The following is a 19622-nucleotide window of genomic DNA, read 5'->3' on the forward strand; positions in this document are numbered from 1 at the left end:
ATTGGTAGGATAAACTCTCTGATTCCTATTAGTGGTCATCTTGGAGGTGGTAGTATATTATCACACCATGTTGTTGGCCTAGTCTCAAATTAGTACCTCCCATATGGAGGGAGGGAACAATAACAACAAAAAGATAATATTTTAAACCATAAAAAATAGTTTTTCTAAAAGTTATTAGAATGCGCTTTAAGCTATGAATATTCACTAGCGAGGCACTGAGTATTTGCTAAAAATGCATATCTTTTCTTTGCAAGAGAAAGTAATAACCTCACTTCGTGAAAATTCCTAAGTGTCTGAAAAGTATTCCCATTCTTTCTGTCTTTATGAAGATGTTTTTAATAGGAGAAAACTGAAACCAAACCCAGAGCGAGTTTCCAAATGTGGCTCGTTGCGTGACTGCCTGAATGCTACTGCTGGCAGGAGGGAAGGGGTGGGCAAGACAGGGTCCACTGTTTTTGGCATCAACCCACAACCCTCTCATTCAAAATAATTATGAAACTGAAGATATAATTTCAGGATAGCACTGAGCTAGGAAAGGAAACCACAAGCTATTGGTGAAAGAGGCAGTCCTGCTTCCCTGCTCATTCCTGGTATGCCATGTGCTCAGCTGATTCCCTTGTTCCAGCACTAGCACTTGACTGACAACACTGTGGACCTGTTCAGACGTCTCACTCAGCTAGGACATATAACACTGTCAAGGAAATGAATGGTCTTTTGCTTTGATTTCCTGAACCAGTGTTATGTGTTCAGGGAAAGCAGAGAGTATGAACACACAGCATGGGACGCATGGATTAAATATGGGCAGCAGAAAATTCTGAGAGATTAAGTTGTGGAGTAAAATGCAGACAGAGGATTTGAGTCAAATCTGTGGATTTGACTCAGAGCAAAGAGTTCAATTTGGGTGTCCCACTTGCTGTTAATGAACACAGCTACATTACTATTGGGTCATTTGAAGAATGAGTTGGTATGCATGTAGGTGACAATTAGGGAAAAAAAATAAATTTGGTTTTAGCTGTGCTAGGTTTTTGACAGAGATTGAATCTCAGTCATATAAAAGTTAAGTGGTTATGGTGTTTTATTATTCATATCCCTCCTTCTTGATATGTAACTTCTTTTTATGGATTTAAATTTACGCACACTCCATGTGTAGGACTCAGAAACTTCTTACACACATTATTTCAGTACACATGCTAGTCTCAGGTTGATTTATATTTTTAAGAGTTTCCTAGTTCTCCCTTTAGCTCTTGCAGTTAAAATGGAAAAGACGTTAGATTTGAGGATCAAATTTGGCTGTTCACAATGGAGCTGAACAATTTGTCTATTTTTTATTGCTACCAAACGTGAAAATATTAGGGACTTGATATTAGTGTTTTGCTAGAGTTCCCTTGTACAGGCTTTTTCTTTGACTTTTTTGTACAGCAGAGGTTTTTGCTGGATATTTGATCTTCAGTATGTAGTGTGAGGTTTTCTCTTTAGTCATTATTAGCACCTTTTTACACTCTGTCTATATTAACTGTACAAGCAGATGGACAATTTTGTCCGCTTTAATTGTATTTAATTTAGCCCAAGTTTGGTTGCTGGCCAAGTACTCATCACCTGTGGATTAGACTTGGCAGTGCTTTTGTTTCTCGGCCAGATATTTTGTTCACAGGATTATTTCCTTTTGAAAGGCCACACCAAAGTAAAGCTGAAAAGCAAATAAAACACATTACTGGATTTCAAATAACAAGAACTGCTGAACACATAATTTCTCTTATTTTGGTCCTTTTAGGATCACTATTCAGTGCTTTTATTGGCATTGCTGCCAAAGACTAGGACATAAATAATTAGCTGGAAATTATCTTTTTTTTTTTCCCCTTCTTTCCTGTTCCCTGCATGCAGGAAGTTTAACACAATACATCCCATTCTCTTAGGATGGACCTCTGCCTTATTGTTCTTAATTTTCTTAAATAATAATAATTAGTACGTCAGAGGCTAGTAACAGTTTTATGAGACAAAATATTAGTTTGTACTATTAACTGTAAAACACCCTGGCTTGGATCCAGCCCCACTGTTCCTTACAGCAGTACAATTTTGTTGGAGTGATGTCTCTCTATCTCTTGTTTATAATCATTGAAGCTGAGTGAGGGGTCTCATATTTTCCGGCACAATTGTCCCAGAGGACGTTTTTTCTCTCCCTGTCCGCTGTAGGGCAGTTAGTTGCCTGTGTGTCTGGAAAAGAAGGTTAAAAAATAGGGAGAACCTAATGGAGTGTTCAGTCATCTAAATCACAGCTACGCTGACTGATGTGACCACTTTGCTCATTGGAAGATCACTTGATGCTAGACTGAGTCTCAAAGGTCCTGTCATACCTGTGTTTGATCAATCAGTCTGGGTGATATTGTATAAATTGATTGAAACAAAGAGGGGGATGTGGGCTTAACACTGAAGGAGATTAGCTATTGATATCTATTTGAAGAGTCAGGTAAGCATGATATCTGCATAATATGCAGGAAGACAGGGACAGGACTTACTCCAAGAAGCCTTGACTATCTAAAAAAAAATTACTGTTTTAGGTGTCTCATTAATTTTATTACCTGAAATAGGTCTTACATAAGAACAGCTTAAATGAGGAAAGGATATTCTACTTTTTTTCTTTAATAAACCTAACTTATAACATACAATATTAAAAATGGAAAAAGTCTCTCTGAATGTGACTCATACCTATTACAGTGGGGGTATTAAACCCATAAAACGATCTGTTGCCTATTTGTCTTGAAAAATCCTTTGTCTACTTTAAGCCACAACTCTGGAAAGCAAGTTGTCACATTTAGCTGTTCTAGCCAACAGTTTCCTCAAATGGTACAAAACAAAGCTTCCATCCAGGAACCCAATTTGTAAGGCAGTTTTTATGCTTCATCTCAGTAACCAGTATTTCATCCCTTTTTCAAGTGAACCTCAAAAAAGTCATTATGCTCATCATCTTACTAACCTAACTCTTTCTACCTTTCACTAGTCTTTTACTTTGTTCCACTAGCTCAGGTCCCATTGCCCTCTCTTATTAAGCTCTTGTGACCTACTGTACCTCCCTGAAGTCTACTTTTTAACCCTCTCTAAAACAGGCTATCCAGAACACTGTTTTACCAAAATCACTGCAAAGGTGGCTAGAAGAGACCTCTTGAAGTCCAGCCTTTCCCTCAAAGAGGGATTATTGCCACCAGTAGTTCCAATTTTGAAAACTGCCAAAGATGGAGATTTCATAGTCCCTCTGATCACCCTGGGTAACCCGACCCTCTTAGATTTTTTCACTGTAGTCTCATTTGCTGGTGAGTTTTTTGTGTGTTTTTAAAGTTTTTCCTAGTGTCTCAGTGCTCAGCCTGTGGTTCTTGTCCGTGTTTTTATCACGCTTACCGCTCCCCACAGAAGTTTGACTTTGTTGCTATCTGTAACTGCCCTTCAAGCCATAGTAGAAACTCAACATGGAACCATTGGCAGTGGCTTTTCATGAGGCGTGCAAAGGTGCAACTAACCTCATTTATTTGATTTATGTATTTCAGCTCAGACCTGGTCATGCCTCTACTTCAAGGTGCTTTGAAATTTTCAATTTCTCTACTTTACTTGCAGCCAAGTAATGACCCTGGACCATTAAAGACCTGTCTTTGCTATAGAAAACAAAGATTTCTGGAGATGGGNGTCAGGAATACTTAATGACAAAATTGCTGAGTCATATGGTTTCTTCAGATGAAAGAATGTGGGGTAGGTAAAACTATTTTGTCAAAATGGCTATTGTGGATTTGGTTTCTTTCCCATGAAAGAAGGCTTGAAAAGGCAGGATTAACCACGACAGAGCAACTTGAGCCAGGCTGCAGGAATTAGCTGCATTCACTCTGAGGTATCTGGAGTTGTACAAAATCACTGGCAAAGTGATTCTCTTACTTGTGTGTTTACTCTTATCACAAAGGACCACTTTCTGAAAGTTTGTACTGTGCTTTGCTGTAGTTCCTCCACCAGTAGGGTCAATAATTAAATCATCTGGGAAAGGGACAAGGAACTTTCAGTGCTGGCTTGAGCCCCCTCCATTAAAAAAGCATCAATACATGGTAACTGTCATAAAAGTCCATTGTGACTTAAAAAGCTTCTCTGGTTAATCTTTTCTCCATTTATCCTCGAAGATGGAACTAGGCACAATGGAAGAGAAAGTCTGAAATGGGTCAGTTATTTACAATGCATTCAGCTTGCTTTTGTGTCTGAAAAGATTTTTGTTTAGTTATTGTATGATTAAAATAAAAGATGGAGGAAGCTGCCAGGGGAAAGAGCTCAGGATTTTTGGTAATTGCTTTTAGCAACATAAAAATAGTAGTGAAACAAGGCTACCAGATATTTAAGTCTTACTGGAACAAACCCAATTTTAAAAGACATTTCTAAACTGTTTAATAGTCTACTCTTTCCCCAGATTCCTGTTTTCACACCTCGTTATTGACATAAGGATATGGTTGGGGTCAGTAGCAATTTGGGTAAGAAAGCAGAACAAATTTCCTGATTGCCATGTGACAGTACATCTGCCATTTCAATTTAAGCCAGCATCTGAAGCTATTCCATTTGCAGGCATTTGGCTAGATTCTGATCTAACTGGCATCAGTTCTAGACTTGTGCAAGTATTCTGTAAATCAGAGTAACTCCAGTGTAGTAAGCTGTGTAAGAGGAGAGTAAGACCTATTTTTACCAGGTCAACCCTTTTGTGTTATGTATTCAGTCTCAGCACTTCAGCTTAGTCTCACAGTGTTATCTTATCTGTTGTAATCAGTCTACTTGAACTCTTTCTCTGTGGTGTCCCAGTCTACTCAAATATTGGGTGTAGAAGACAGGATGCTATCACTTGTGATCTGTATCTTAAGGCAACCACTGTAATCTGCTAAATTTGAAGGCTGTCTTTATGAGGTTCAAGCAAAATTCTAATCTAAGGAGGCCTTAGTGCAAGCAATTACGAGTTGTAGGTAGAATGTTCATATGCAGTAAAAGAAAAGCTCTAATATGTGGCCTAATCATGAGTATCATTCCGACAAGTAGTTGGGGTGTATAATCCCCACAAGTCTGTTTTTTGCCTGTGAACCAGAATGTCTGTTCTGACTATAACTGAATGTGTTTGGGGAGAGGGGTAGGTAGCAGTGACACCTGGTCATAGTGAACTGTGTGTTGCAACATGTTCACCTGGGTGTAACCCCAACAGGAAACTAAGAATCAGGTTTTCTATATTGAAACTCAAGTAAATCCAGTTGGGGAGATGAAATATGGTCTGGACATAGCAGAAATTAAATATATTCTGTCTGAATAACCCATGTGGAATAATTTACCTAATTCCAAACAATTTGGTTCAATAGGTGTGATGAATGTTATAAATAAGAAAGTGTAACTACTTTGGAAGAGGAATAGTTGAGAATAAAGAGAGTGATAATGCCACAAAATATCCCAAAGAGATTAGTGCTCCTGTTTATTAGATTTTCCTGTGTGAATTTGGAACAATAGCTCTTTTAGAGCTATTGGCCAGGTCAGTGACATTGCTTGTACTAATCGATACAGTGTGACCATTATTACAGGCAATCCTTTAGTGGCACAACTGTCTGAATCTTAAATGTCAAACGACAAAAACTGGCAAAATCTAATAATGCCAATGTTTCTAAAGATACACAGCAGAACATGAAAGAAACCTTCATGTCAGAAGATGATAAATCACAGCGTGGTCCACTCTGAAATGGAGTTTAACCTTGATTTAGGCAGGATTTTTTTTTCCCTCAGTGTGTGTTTATATTTCTGCAACTAGAATAGAGCCATGTAAATATCTGAGATTTTTGCTAGGGCTCTGTGCAGATGCAGTTCATTGTCGGATGCTGAAGTGAGTGGTAGAGACTGCAGGAATCATTTGTTTTCACTGATCCCCATGTTATCTCCTCACCGTGCATTTTGTACTCAATTATTTTATCATTCCTAGAAAGTAATGTTATAAGCTTTTAGGATAAGCAACGTAGCTAATAAGACTTTAAATGAATTCAGAAATTTTTATTCCAGGTTATTCTGTGTGCTATTAGTGCTATTACACTTTCTGTATTTTGCATAGTCTTCTATGCAGACATAACCATAACCTTACTTGCGGGTTTTTTTAGGGGCTAAAAAAACCATATGGCCATCTTCATTATCACTCTTGAGATAGTTGTCAGGGGTGAAGCTGTCTTGTTTCTGTATTTTTATTTTTTTGTTGTTACTCTTAGTTTCAGAGTTCTTATATGCTTTCTAGTTTCTGAACATTTATTAGTTCATATCCTTAGTCTTTTCTTTGCAGTCAAGTAATTAGGTGTGTATCTCTTGGAAACAAAAGCTGAGGTTTTCATAATCTCTTTTCAGGACCTGGCACCTGAAGGTGCAGATGAAAGTCTCCATGTTTGATAGTCACATTTGTCTGTAGTTAGTTTCAGTTTTTATTCTTGAGGTATGTATTGATTTTCATTTAAACATGAACACATTCAGACCGCTCACAGGAAATTATGTTTCATTTTAAATGTAATTTTGAGTGTATTTGTGACAATAATGTTCTGAGTACTGTATTGGAAAATCAAACTGTTCTCTGTTCAGTTGAAGGTTTTTTCCCTTGCCTTTCAGTTTTCAATTTTCCCATCCAGATTACACTGATAGTATACTGAACGATTATACCAGGTAAAACCAAAAGGGTGGTCCTAAAGGTTGTCATGCTCTTATAATTATATAAGTCTTGGAGACGTTAATCTTGCTCAAGGTAAGAGCTGAGTGTCTGCAGAAAATGCCTTAATGACATGGAAAAAGTCCCTCCTGTAGGAGGGGAAGAGCAGCTATATCTATGATCATAAAAGGAGTAGCTTGGGTAATTTTCTGAGACAGGGATCAGCAATCACCTTTGATAGCTATGGACCTTTTTACTAAATGGTCCAAAACTAATCCCATAAGGAATCAGAAGCTGTATCAGTAGCAAATATTGGACTAAATGTTCTTTCCTCATATGCAGGGTCCTGGGCCTATTTGTGTCAGATGTCTTTATAATTTGTTTATTTTCTTTAGCTGAAACAATAATAGAACAGTGATTTTGTCTTTCTGTGTTCAGAGAAAGTTAATTTCTAGTAGCAGAAAAACTGTAAATGAAAAGATCACTCAAATAGAAAAAAATACTTTTAGTTTTTCTTTTGTGACTTTAACAAAAAACCTTAGTTCTATGGGGCTGAAATAATTTTGTTGCTATAATTTTTCAGCTCTGCGATGTGTGACTGAAATATAAAAATTAAAACTACTAAAAAAAAGGAAACCAAAAACCTACTTGTGTTTGGAAATGTATTTTTCTCAAGGTGTGAAATTGATAGTTGAAGACTGCATGATAATGAAGTAGGTATAAGACAGTGGAGAAGAACAAGCAAGTATTGCTCTTCAACTTCTTACTTATCTTTCCTTTTGCCAACTTAAATTTAATTTTTCATTAATAATCTTGATCAAATCACTTCTGTGTGAACAGCAGTCAAAATGGTTTAAGTGTGCTGAGTTGAGTAGGCTAACAGTACCTTGTTCTATAGCATGTGGCCACTAAATTGTTTTACCATTGTGAGGTTCAATGTGTTCTTTTAAAAAATGTACTCTACAGTCTTGCTACAACTCAGTGGAGAAGGGTCTTTTGTCAGTAGATTGATAACTCCTCATGGTGTCCTACTCATATCTGAGTTGGTCCATAGGTCTGGATTCCACAAAGATCCAACCCAAAGACTTTTGAAGGGAGCAGAAGTGTTACTAGTGTCAAAGGCCCATTTCTCAGCCTGAACAGTTCAGGTTGTAGCAAGGAGATGACAAAAAAAGAAGACAGAGGAACAATCTCCTTCTAGAGCTGCAACTGAGTCATCAAGTAAATGCTTCAGCCCTGTGCTCAGGGACACCTCCATGGATGTTGCACAGATGACAGTACTAGGTCTAGTGAAAGAAAATAAAAATTGAGCCTTAAAAAAATAATTAAATACTTTAAAAAAATACGATATTTTGTTTCCACCTTAGTTCTTCAGGCAATGCTGATGCTGCTGAGTAGCTCAGTTATTTGAAAGGGTATATTGTTTTTCACAGTCTGATCTTGTGTGGTAGAAGAGCTAGTCTAATGTTTGGGAGTGCACTGTCCAGAAGTTACCTCTGAAAGACCTAATGCAGCATTTGGATCTAAGTTATATAATTACATTTTAATCATGTCCTTGTTCTTTAAAGTAATCTGGAAATGTTTTGAATAACTTCAGTTACCCTGGATTTCTGGTCAAAATATTGAAAATCACCGAGTTTTATATGTATGCCATTTACAAATCATAAATAACCAAGTCTCACGTGGAACTCTGTCCAGACACAGGTAATGGCTGTTTCAACAAAGCAAGCTGAGCTATAAGAGAGTAGTGAAACCTCCAAGAAACCATTATAATGATTTTACTCATTATGAACACTTTCATCCTAATTATGTATCATTTGAAGTAATACCATAAAACTCACGTACCTCCATTTTCTCCATGAAACTGTAATGGAGAATATGTTACTTAGATGTTTTACTTATTTTTTAGCATTATATGGTGGTTCTTCTGTTCCTTTCCCTAATTCTCAACTCTGTTGGTCCCACTAGTTTGCTTCCCTGCAGATTTCCAGACCCTGTTTTCATCTGCCTTAAGTCAGCAAAAGAGCAGCAAAATGCCCAGTTGCTTGGTGTTTGGGGTTTTATCTGTTTGTTTGTTTTGTTTCTTTGTTCTGATTTTATCCTGTGGTGTTTAACCTGGTTCTCCAAAACTGCCTGATGAGCTGATAGAAAGTAAACAGTGGAGAAAGTAAACAGTGGAGAAGAGAAAGTTGGGAACAGGCTGGAGGAACTGTACTTTTCAGCAGTCTAAACTGTTACTGCACAGTGTGACCCCATACTTCTGCATTTCAACTTCCTTTATGTGAGGGACTTATTTATGGTAACAAAAGCATCAGTACATGCCACACAGCAGCACCAGGATCCTGGCTGTGAATCCAGGCAGTATATAGCAAAGTCTGTGGTGTAACGCTGGTACTAGTAAATCAAATTCTCTCTCAAGCTGCCACAGCCAGAGTTGTGACTGCAATGAAGACAACCTTTGCTTGGTGGTATCTAAAGACTACTAAACCTGCGGGGTGTGTAGCTGCTTATGTAAGATAAGCATATAGGAATGCATGTTACCATATGTGGCTGCATGAAACAGGAGATAGAGGGAGGTTAATAACAAAACTGGAATTTAGCTGAAGGGTTTTATTAATATTAAAAACTTTGAGAGAAATGTGAACAATAAGTTATAGTATGATTGAATTACAGATTGGCGATATAAAGTCTATATCCTTTAATAATTGAAAAAGCAAGGAGACTGCCTGTATCCTGAAAACTACTTTCAGGAACCTTTGTTTAAGTGGAAAAAAAACCCAAACCCAACAAGAAAAGAAAATATATAAATACAAATATTGCAGAGCATGTAAATGACATCATATTGATATTAAAGGGGATGTTTTACTTCTTTAATCTGATGATTAAAGGGACTGTTTAAATTTCCTGTGAGTTTTCCCATATGTCACTATGTCTTTCTTGAGAAATCAGCTGTAACTCTAATAGATATATTTTCGTTAATGCCGCAAAAATATCTTTATAGAAAAAAAACTATGGATCTTTCTCAGCTTCTGCTCAAAACAACCAGTGTAAGGTTCACTCACAGACCAGACTGGTTTTTTTCCCTGCATTTGTTTCACCATTAATATGGTATCCATGCACATTGATTAACCCTTGACTTCATAATTTTAATGAAAACTGTGTAGAAACAAAGCAAATATATCATTATTAATTGTTGTTTGTGAAGTACTTTGGGATGTTATACTTGGATGAAAGCCAAGCACATAGACAAACCTATCTATTGGCAGGAGGAAATTAAATATCTTAATCCTTCTCTGCTCTCTGTTAGAGAAAAAAGAATGAAGGGAATCTCAAAATATATGATATATTATTGTTCAGTTAAGCAACCAAGTGTTTGGCTTGCTAATCTTCAGCTTAGATGAACTAAGCAAAGTTTTGTATTGAAAACTGACTACAAATCTCACAGGAGCTGGCTTCCCACTGAGGTTTGGTATTCTGTCTTGGCAGGAACATGAAAATAAAAGAAAAAGTTTGTCCAAAAATCTGTTTTCCTAAAATTTTCAGTTTAGTTCTGCAAACTATTCTTGGTTTTGAATGCAAAATTCTGTCAGTCGTAGTTCTGCCAAACAAGACCATTGCTGGCCTGTGAGTCGTCATGCTGATTTTAGTAGGTAGGCTGCCCAGCAAAAGTGTTAGACGTTGCAAGAGGATTGATAAAATAACATCTGTTTCCTAAAGGTAACTCGACAACTATTTCAGACCATGACATGTCCTGCAAAACTGATAACCTATCAAAACCCTAGTGTTGAGTGAAGAAGGATATATAGGCCTGCTGTGTAATATAGCTTTTACATCACGTTTTTTTTCCAGCAAAAGAGAGGTTCAGTAGAACCATTTATAAGTTAAATGAAAGTACTCTTGTAACATTATCACTTCCTTTTCTTTTTCGGAAGTAGTTTACTTCTAAAAATAAATCTAAAAGCAGTGAAACACCAATGTAAAAGATCACATTAGGTGAGACTTTCTTTTCTAAGACCACAGCTTATGTCTAGGAGATGCCCATCTAGAGCACCTGATGACCTCCCAGAAGCGCCAACTTTCCCTGTCTCCAGTTTCAATCAAGATCTTCAGGCACCTTAGAGGTCTTCTGAAATGCTGCTTTGTTTACTCTCATTACAACAAGATGCCAGACGTTGGTGAATCAGGTCCATCTTCTGTTTATGCCTTAGTGCTCATGATATTGCGTGTATTTAACAGCATTTTCATTACCTGCACCTGTGTATTGTGCCAAGACATTGTTCAGCAGGCAATAATCTAGGGAACCATTGTACCACTGCCTTAATTTATAAAGGTCAAGACCTGGTGCTATTTGTCCACAGAACAAGTGTTTGCCACGCAAATTGGGACAGACTGAGTGAGCTGAACTTTAGATGGCATCACTAATTTATGTAAGCGTTACTCATCAAACTAATTAAGCAAAATTACTTTTCCTTTGAGCGCAGAACGCCATGGCCATTATTCCTATGCTAACCTTTAAAGAGTCTTTATTCTTCATAGAAATATGAAAGTTATTTTAAAAAAGAATTCTTTGTCATACTGCTGATGAAGGGCAGATTAAAATAAATTTGGATGCCTTTCTCAGTTGGAAATGAAGAAAATTATGGCCCAATGTAGGGAATAAACCCTAACAGCTCATTTTGTACATCATGAAAGACACTTCTTAACTTGATGGTTACTTAGTGAAGCTACTTGACCTTATAAAAATAATGAGGTAGCTAATGTACCAGCACTGCCTCAATTTTGGATGTGAAGCTATTACTGTCAATACTGCTTGAAACAGTACAGCTTCACTTGGAGTACAATGTCAGGCCCAAAAACGTCTCCATCTGCACAGACCTTTAGTATGTATACTTTTAAAAGGATCTTTGAATTGCTTCAGCACCTGATGGTAATTCTATGTCTCATATTTATTCCAACTGCTTCTAACCAACACTGGAAACTTAACCCCAAAAACTGGATTTCTTTAGAATTATTAAGAGTTTACATGGGTAACGTGAAGAAATTTCTGAGCAAAATCCCTAGTCCCAAGGTCTGCCTCCCACAATCCTTTTTTACATTAGAGAGAAGGAGGCAAGACATGACTAGTTTATACATACCCCTGGTGTGTTTTCTACAGAGACATCACACTGACAGCAAATTATTTGATAGAATGTATAGTACTCCTTTAAGGATCTTAAGAATTCTTAAGAACAGTGTTCCAGCTAAAATGTAGAAAAAGTGCTAGAACACAACAGTTTTCTACAGGGATGTTACTTCATTCACAAATGGTTTTGTCTCCCCAGATTCCCAAGTCACAAACGTGTGATGAAGCAAGGAAGCTTAGAAGCTGATTTTATTACATAAATTTCCCCAAGAAGGTAGCACAGAATTTACAAGCCCTTTCTCACGTCTTACATATCCAGACATCCTTACAGCAACATAACATGGTGTCAAATGCCTTGGACTGTAGATGGAAATACTGCTTAAAATTTGTATGAGATCAGGTTTGTCTGATTTTGGCTCTGAGATTCAGTAAGTGCCCAAACAGTTGGGTATTGGTGCAAAATGTAACTGAGAGGGTAAAATAAGGAAAACAAAGTGTGTGATTGCTTATAATTTTTTATTTGCTTTTATATTTTGAAATATCAAGTGAATAGTCTGGAGGTCAGAGGATCTTTTAATTTCTGAGAGGTGTTTCTCAGAAGAAAATATGCTGGCAAAGTAATGAGGGAAATGTACATTATTAATTTTTTGTTCTCTGTAGGTAGGTGAGATATTCAGGTTTCCAACTCTTCACTCTAAGAGGATATGATTCATTTAAAATTCTGATCTGATTTTTAAAACAAAACCAAAAACCACAACTTTTTTTTCTGAATGTGACTGTGAATCTCAGAATGTATTTTAGTCACCTCTACTTAATATAACTTTTGTTACATATAGTTATGTAACAGGAACAGATTGCCCAGAGAGATGGTAGATGCCCCATCCCTGGAAAAACTCAAGGTCAGGCTGGATGGGACTCTAAGCACCCTGATTTAACTGAAAATGTCCCTGCTCAATATAGTGGTGTAGGACTAGATGACCTTTAAAGATCCCTTCCAACCCAAACTGGTCTTTATTCTAATTATAAAAAGATACATCTTTAGCAATTGCATGAAGTCTGTAGATTTTTCTGAGTGTCATCTTGCATTCCAACTGTTCAGTGCACTGAGATTCTCCTGTGTGTGTGCTTACAGCCTGTGGGAGCCAGAGCAACATTTTACTGAAATTTGTTCTTTTCAACGCCTTTGTAAATTGTTGGTTTAGAATCTACTAATATGGCCAGCTATGGACAGGAATGGACTGTCCTAAGCCTGGAAGCCCTCTGCCTATATTAATGCACAAATGTTATACCCTGAAGTGATAAGCTTGGAGGCCAATTCTGTTCCAGAGGTTGCTGGTTTGATTACAAGTTGTGCTCTTCTGAAAGATACCTCGATTTCTAGCTTTGTTATATGAGATTATCTCAAATAAACATATATGTAAATGCACATATTTATAAAACTATACAAATATGCGCATGTGACAGAGATAGGATGTGAAAAATTGCAAGACTAGAATAAATTGTAAGATTAGAATACTATTTGTTGAATCACAAGATATACGAAAACCCTACTATTTTAAAAAGGAGCAGCTGCAGTGTTTTTCATTAACAGATGCACCCCAGGCTAGTAGGAGTTTTTCCATCAGGATAACATGTCAAGAGTAGGGAAGAAACACATTATCTGTACTAGCAGTTCTTTCTTAATTCTGTTTGCTATGATTTAATTGAATAAAGGCAGAAAAGCAACTTAAAGCACTGTATACATGAGGGTAGTTTGTTCCCCAGAAGAAATTTTAGGGATATTTCTCTAGGTTTTGGCATGTGCATCACATCTCTGAATTCAAATTTAATAGGAGATAAATTGTCTTATATCATGAGGATTTTATCAGTTTATTAGTGCTGCTACATAAGCATATAGGGATTTTTGACTTTGGATATCAGTTATGACCATTCTTTAGATTAAGTCCCCAAGAGTTGATTCTCTGTTTGAAATGCTTCTAAAGGAATTTAGGGTCTGTAGAGTAGCTGTTTTTTCTATTACAGCCTATTTTCAGGAGAAAAGTCCTACCATTTAGATTATATCTAGTCTATATTCGTGTTAGTAGTTAACTTGGTACAACGTGATGTCTGCACAATGTAATTTTTATGGTTTTGTTTTGGGTAGTTTTCATTTTGGTCAGTCCTTAGGCTGAACATCTAGCAGAGGATGGAGCATACTGGATGTCCTCCTGGAAAACATCTTGCAGCTTATTATCTCAGAAGGAAATCCAATTCATCACAATGCAAAATAAAATTCAGGAAATGGTCATGACTGGGAGATCTGCTTCTGTAGTGCCATCCTCATGTAAGTAATAAATGTGGATATATCTGCACTCCTGCTTAACTCTGTCTTCATGTTGCAAATGGACCTGTGTGATAATGGTTATTTTCATTTTTTTGTACTTTTTAAATTTTCCTTATACAAAATACATCAAAGAAGCTGGGCAGGAAGTGATTTCTGATTCTGCAAAGTACTTTGTGATTACACTTTTCCTGTTTCACCACCCAGGATAAAGTTGGCACCTTTTAAATGTCTTCATGAAAACTAGGTTAAGGAAGAGAGACTCTCTGAAAACTGCTAACAACATATTTTCTTCTGAGAAAGTTTGGTCTCCTGAGAAAACTTTTAGTTCCAGTGAGTGAATTTGGCAATTTCAACAAAAATGCTATATCAGCTTAACTTTAAATTGCAGGCTAATGATGTTGATAAATGAACTTTGTGAACTAAACTTCTTGAGTTTTTTGTTACAATCTGAGTTGTACTTTACAAATAAGATCCAAAGCAGCACAAAGCAGCTGGCTTTAGGAGAACATTATCTCAGTAAAAACAGATGCAAAGATGCAAGCTGATTGCCTACAGTACTCTGCCTAGCATCATCTGGTGCTATAGAAAGACTCACAGAGCTAAAAATGGAAAGGAAAGAAGATTCACATGAAATACTAATGTAATTCCCACTTGCTTGCAATAAAATGTGCTACTGAAAACTACTATCTAATGAAATAGTACTGACCTAACTTGTCAGCCGTTTATTAAATATTTCATTAGTAATAATGATTAAGTATTTAATACCTAACCATGAATATATAACCATAAAGTATTACCACCGCTGATGAAAACTTTCATTAAGAAACGGATGTCTCTAACAAGTATTAAATTTATTTGTAAGTTTTCTCCTAAAGAATATATCATGAAGCAGAACCAGAAAAAAATATCTATACACTCTGGATGACCTTTCAGAGAGGGTTCTGCGATTTTTACTTGTCTTTGCATGGATCTTTTCTTAGCACATGGAGACTGCTTTACATTTTATATGTGGAATGGATGGTGATTCTTTAGCTTGTTATATACAAGAATCAATAAATGCAGAGCTGAACATATTCAACAAGGAGTTAATTAAATACTATTAGATCCTGTTGGTTATTTGTTTTTTGCTGTTTTGTTGGCACATTTTTCCTTGCTAAATTAATGGTGTTAATGATAACCAGCATTAAAGACAATTTGTTTAGTAGTTTGATTACTAAGGGCCTTCTCTATAAATAGAAGCATTAATTCACAGGACTAGCTGCTCCCTTATAGAGGAAAAGTGATGAAGATTTTATGGTTGGAATTTTATTATTTCTCATTCTGAGTTTTGCTCTTGTCTCTGCTTACCATGGAGTTTACCAGAGACACCTACTATTAAGAATTTCTTCAAAGGAGATGGGATTACAGGGAGAATGCTCCACATGTAATTCCCAGTGAAGTTGTGGATGTCCCATCCCTGGTAGTGTTCAAGGACGGGTTGAATGGGACTCTGAGCAACCTGGTCTAGTGGAAGGTGTCCCTGCCCATGGCAAGGGAGATGTAACTAGATGATCTTTAAGGTCACTTCCAACCCAAACTATTCTATGATTCTATGATATATTTGAGCTCACAGTTAAAACTAAAAGTGCATGTTTTCTGGAATTATTTTGCTCCATATATTTGCCCTAATAATAAGCAAAAACATAATTTTCTCTGTGCCTTTGACATGTTAATGAGTACTTCAATTCAGCAGATACTTGTACTGTGCAAGTAGTGAAGAGATGATACTCAGAAGATTTTCTGTTACACCACCATATATTTTTTTAAATATCCAATATTTAAATAGCACTGCCTAGAGCCTTAAAAAGCAGTTATACCTTGGCTTTCAAGTGCTTTGCCATGCTATATTTGAGTATGTTGGCTTCTGTCTCTCTGCCATCTCCTGAGATCTCCAGTACAACACAGTGAATTGGTGGTCTCTGCTTTTCATAGTGCAGATGCCGATCAAGACTGCTACATGTCTAGAATAAGAGGCACGTATGCATGTGCTATCAACCAGGATTATTCTGAGCTGGATATCTTTTGATTCAGGAGTTGTTCAGCCTTTTCAACGCAGATGTCCAGGTGGTGATCTGAAGGAATGTTCTAAAACATAGCCCAATTCAGTTAGAAAATAGCAACTTCTGCTTTTTTCAGGAGATATGACAATGGTTGTGGATTTATGGAGGAGGAATTTCAATCCAAAAGTTCCAAAACAGCCATAGCCTGCCGAGGTGTTAAGCGTATGTGGGTGCATTTGTGTTTTTCTCGCAAGTTTTTTCTCTGTGTTGCACTGTAGAAAATGTATTGGTGCAGGATGAAACTGAAAGCTTCTGGATATATATTTTATTTTAAGACAGTTTTGTTGCATTGACTTGCAATGAACTGATAAGACACATGCTAGAGGTTGCAACATTTTAGATTATTTTGAATAAGAATCCAGCTAATCTAAACAGAAAAGATCCAGTTCTCTGAGAGACACATGATTTCTTTTGCTAATGAGACTTGTGCACTCAGACAAGTCCACTGGTGTGTTTAGGCCTCAAGGGTTTTTTTTGGCAAACCCCTTTGCAACAGCACAACCTGAAAACCTCAGTGCAGCAAGGAAAATTGACAAGATTGCTGTTTAGGGTATTGACTCTGTGAACATCTTTGGGGCATATCAAAACAACCAGAGGAATCTTTGGTTACTTGCTCATGGTCATTGTTAGGCAAACCTTGTTTAAGAGAAAATTCTTTTTCTTCCCTTGGTTTGCATTGGTTCATCAGAGTATCTCCCATCCTTTCTGCCTTCATTAGCACCCGTGCTGTGAAGTGATTACTGTAGGTGAGGAGATTAAAATCTTGCGTGTTAGGTTTCAACTGTATCTTCACACTTCTGAAATCTTTTTAATTAAAGCCTCTGAAAACTGTATTTACTCTTCAAATTCAACACTTAGCAGCTGTAGTGAGAAGCAAGCCCCTTCACAGTAGAACAGCTAAACTACCTGAGGGAGGCCAGAGCTTTTAAGAGATTACATACGCCCTAAGAGGTCAAGGGCTAATTTGCTTCTGCTAGAGCTTTCTATAGCAGTACAAGACACTTAGCTGCATTCATTTCAAGACCTCTAATGTGACTAAATCTCCTGTACTGCTGTGAGAATAATCAAACAATGGTAGAAAAGTTCCACTGTCCTTGCTATGGCACATTCAGAGAAGACAATCACTTCAGATTTACAATGTGCTGTGGATCAGGTCTTCTATCACAATGATTAGTTCCTGAAAGGCATAAAAAAATTGCTCAAAAATGCACTGACAGTTAGATACTAGATGCTTGAAGTTATTGCATTTAAGCTACCAGGATATGAATGGTACCACCTACACCCTTTACATGAATAGAGAATATGGCTTTCACCTGCAGTGCACTCAGAGACCCTTTCTCTCTTTTCTTAGCTGGGGTAAATTGTATTAGTACAGAAGATGCTTTATAGGAATCCTATGTGTTTTTATCAAGCCTATAAACTAGCTGTTAATTGGCATCATATTGACTTCCTTGCTACAGAGAAATCCTGGAGCTCATCTAAAAGAGACAGTCACCTCCACGCTCTTACTCAGTATTACCTTGCCTGAAGAGCAGTGGTCACATTACAGAGCTGGTGTGCTGACAGTGAGGAGAGGCAGGTAAGGGAGTGCAGTGGGACTAGTGTCAGACATCAGTACCCCTCCACCTCCTCCACTTCTCTGTGTGAGGGGAAGCACGACAAAGTGATTTCTGGTGCTTCAGGAAATGGTTCCCCTCTGAGCTGTTTTTCACTGTATTGAGGAGAAATGTGTCTGTTGCCTCTGTGCAAATGGTATAAGCCACATAGGCTGATAGATAAATAAGTTCTGGTGTGGCATGTGTTGGACTGTTGCCTGATAGTTCTAAGATAGTGTGGAAACTACGTGTAAAATTGGAATAAAGAGACAGCTGGTGCAGTTTTTCCTGGCTGAGGGAAATCTTCATTGTTGACCAGCATTTATTGCATCTGTCATATTATTTTTTGACTCTAAAGGATAAAAAGATACTGCAATGTGTCTCTAGCCACTTTACTGTTTTATTTATAATAAACCAAAGATCTTTGTGGCATTTCAGTGCATTAAACACACAAGTTAATCTGTTTACAAAAAAATAATTTTTATTCTTTTCTTGCTATAGTGATCCATGCTTTACTCTCTTCATAATCCATAATAAAACCCCTTATAAATGTGAACTTTTTTTTTTTTGTTAATTGCTATAGTTTTAGGGGGAAAAATGAAGTTTCTACTAGCTTCCTTAAAATATGTTACTCACATACAAAACAAACAAAACAGTGCTTATCATCTGACCTCATGCAGGAAAAGGAAGAATTTCCTCATGTAAAATGAACACTGTCAGAATTGACTGTCAGTGACAAAAGTGAAACCATCATGTATCTTTTCCATTTGGAGCAATCAGAGCAGCTTCTTTTGGCAGTTGTTACCTGACAACCAGTTTCATACACTTGCTGATACATCATTAAAAATCTATCATTGTTAGTAAGCTGTCATCATAGAAATCAATGGATAAGCTTTGCTGATACTGTGTTTCTCCTGCAGAGCAAGATCATGCAACTTAACAACAACCCAAAGAAAAACCTGTATTGTGCAGCATAATTATTAATTCCAAACCAAACTGTTGGAGCAAACTTGAAAGAAATGAAGCTGGTTGATTGTACAGTCTGAATTCTGAAATATTCTTGTTTTAAAGTGTCAGGACTGCATCATGTAGGAAATTCTTTGTTTGTTTGAATAAGATGGTTGTTCTTGGTGCTGTCATTTTAACCAAAGATATTCTAGGTACCAGCTGGGGTCTGTGATTTGTTGGGATGAAAATTCTTTGCAACACACCGTTTAAAAACTATGGTTTAGGATGTTATCCTGCAGATTTCTTTTGTTCTGTGGAAGAATAATCTCTACATAAATTACAGACTTTGTAATAGTTTATTGTACTTTCTGACATATAGCCACTGAAAATGTTTTCTGCCCTAAATCTACTCAGTATGAAGGCAAAACAAAACTTCAATATGAAAATTTCTATGTGTAAGCTAGTAAAGGTACAAGAGGAATAAATGGAGTAACATACTAGAAATTAGCAGCAGGTATGTATCTATCAAAAATTTATAGAAAGGACCTGCTTTATACAGCAAGTAATGCCAGGAATACAAATCATCTCCTTGAAAAAATCTCTCAAGGCTTTCTCAGAGAAAAGTTGATGACTAGTGACTGTCTTTTCCTTATTGTATTTAATCCGTGATAGTTGTTTAATAGTGAATACTATATGCTAGAAATTAGAAACTTGTTAGTATTTGTTTTAACAGCATTTATTCTGGGCTTTACATTTGTTCTGCTGTAAGAAATAATGTCTCTTTCAACACCAAAGCCAGAACCAAGGGGCACGGATAGAGCAGCAATTCACAGGTAGTATAATAAAGCCCATCATTTTTGTGACACTG

This window comes from Lepidothrix coronata, unplaced genomic scaffold (assembly GCF_001604755.1).
Source record: "Lepidothrix coronata isolate B3197 unplaced genomic scaffold, Lepidothrix_coronata-1.0 Scaffold177, whole genome shotgun sequence".
Taxonomy (NCBI): domain Eukaryota; kingdom Metazoa; phylum Chordata; class Aves; order Passeriformes; family Pipridae; genus Lepidothrix; species Lepidothrix coronata.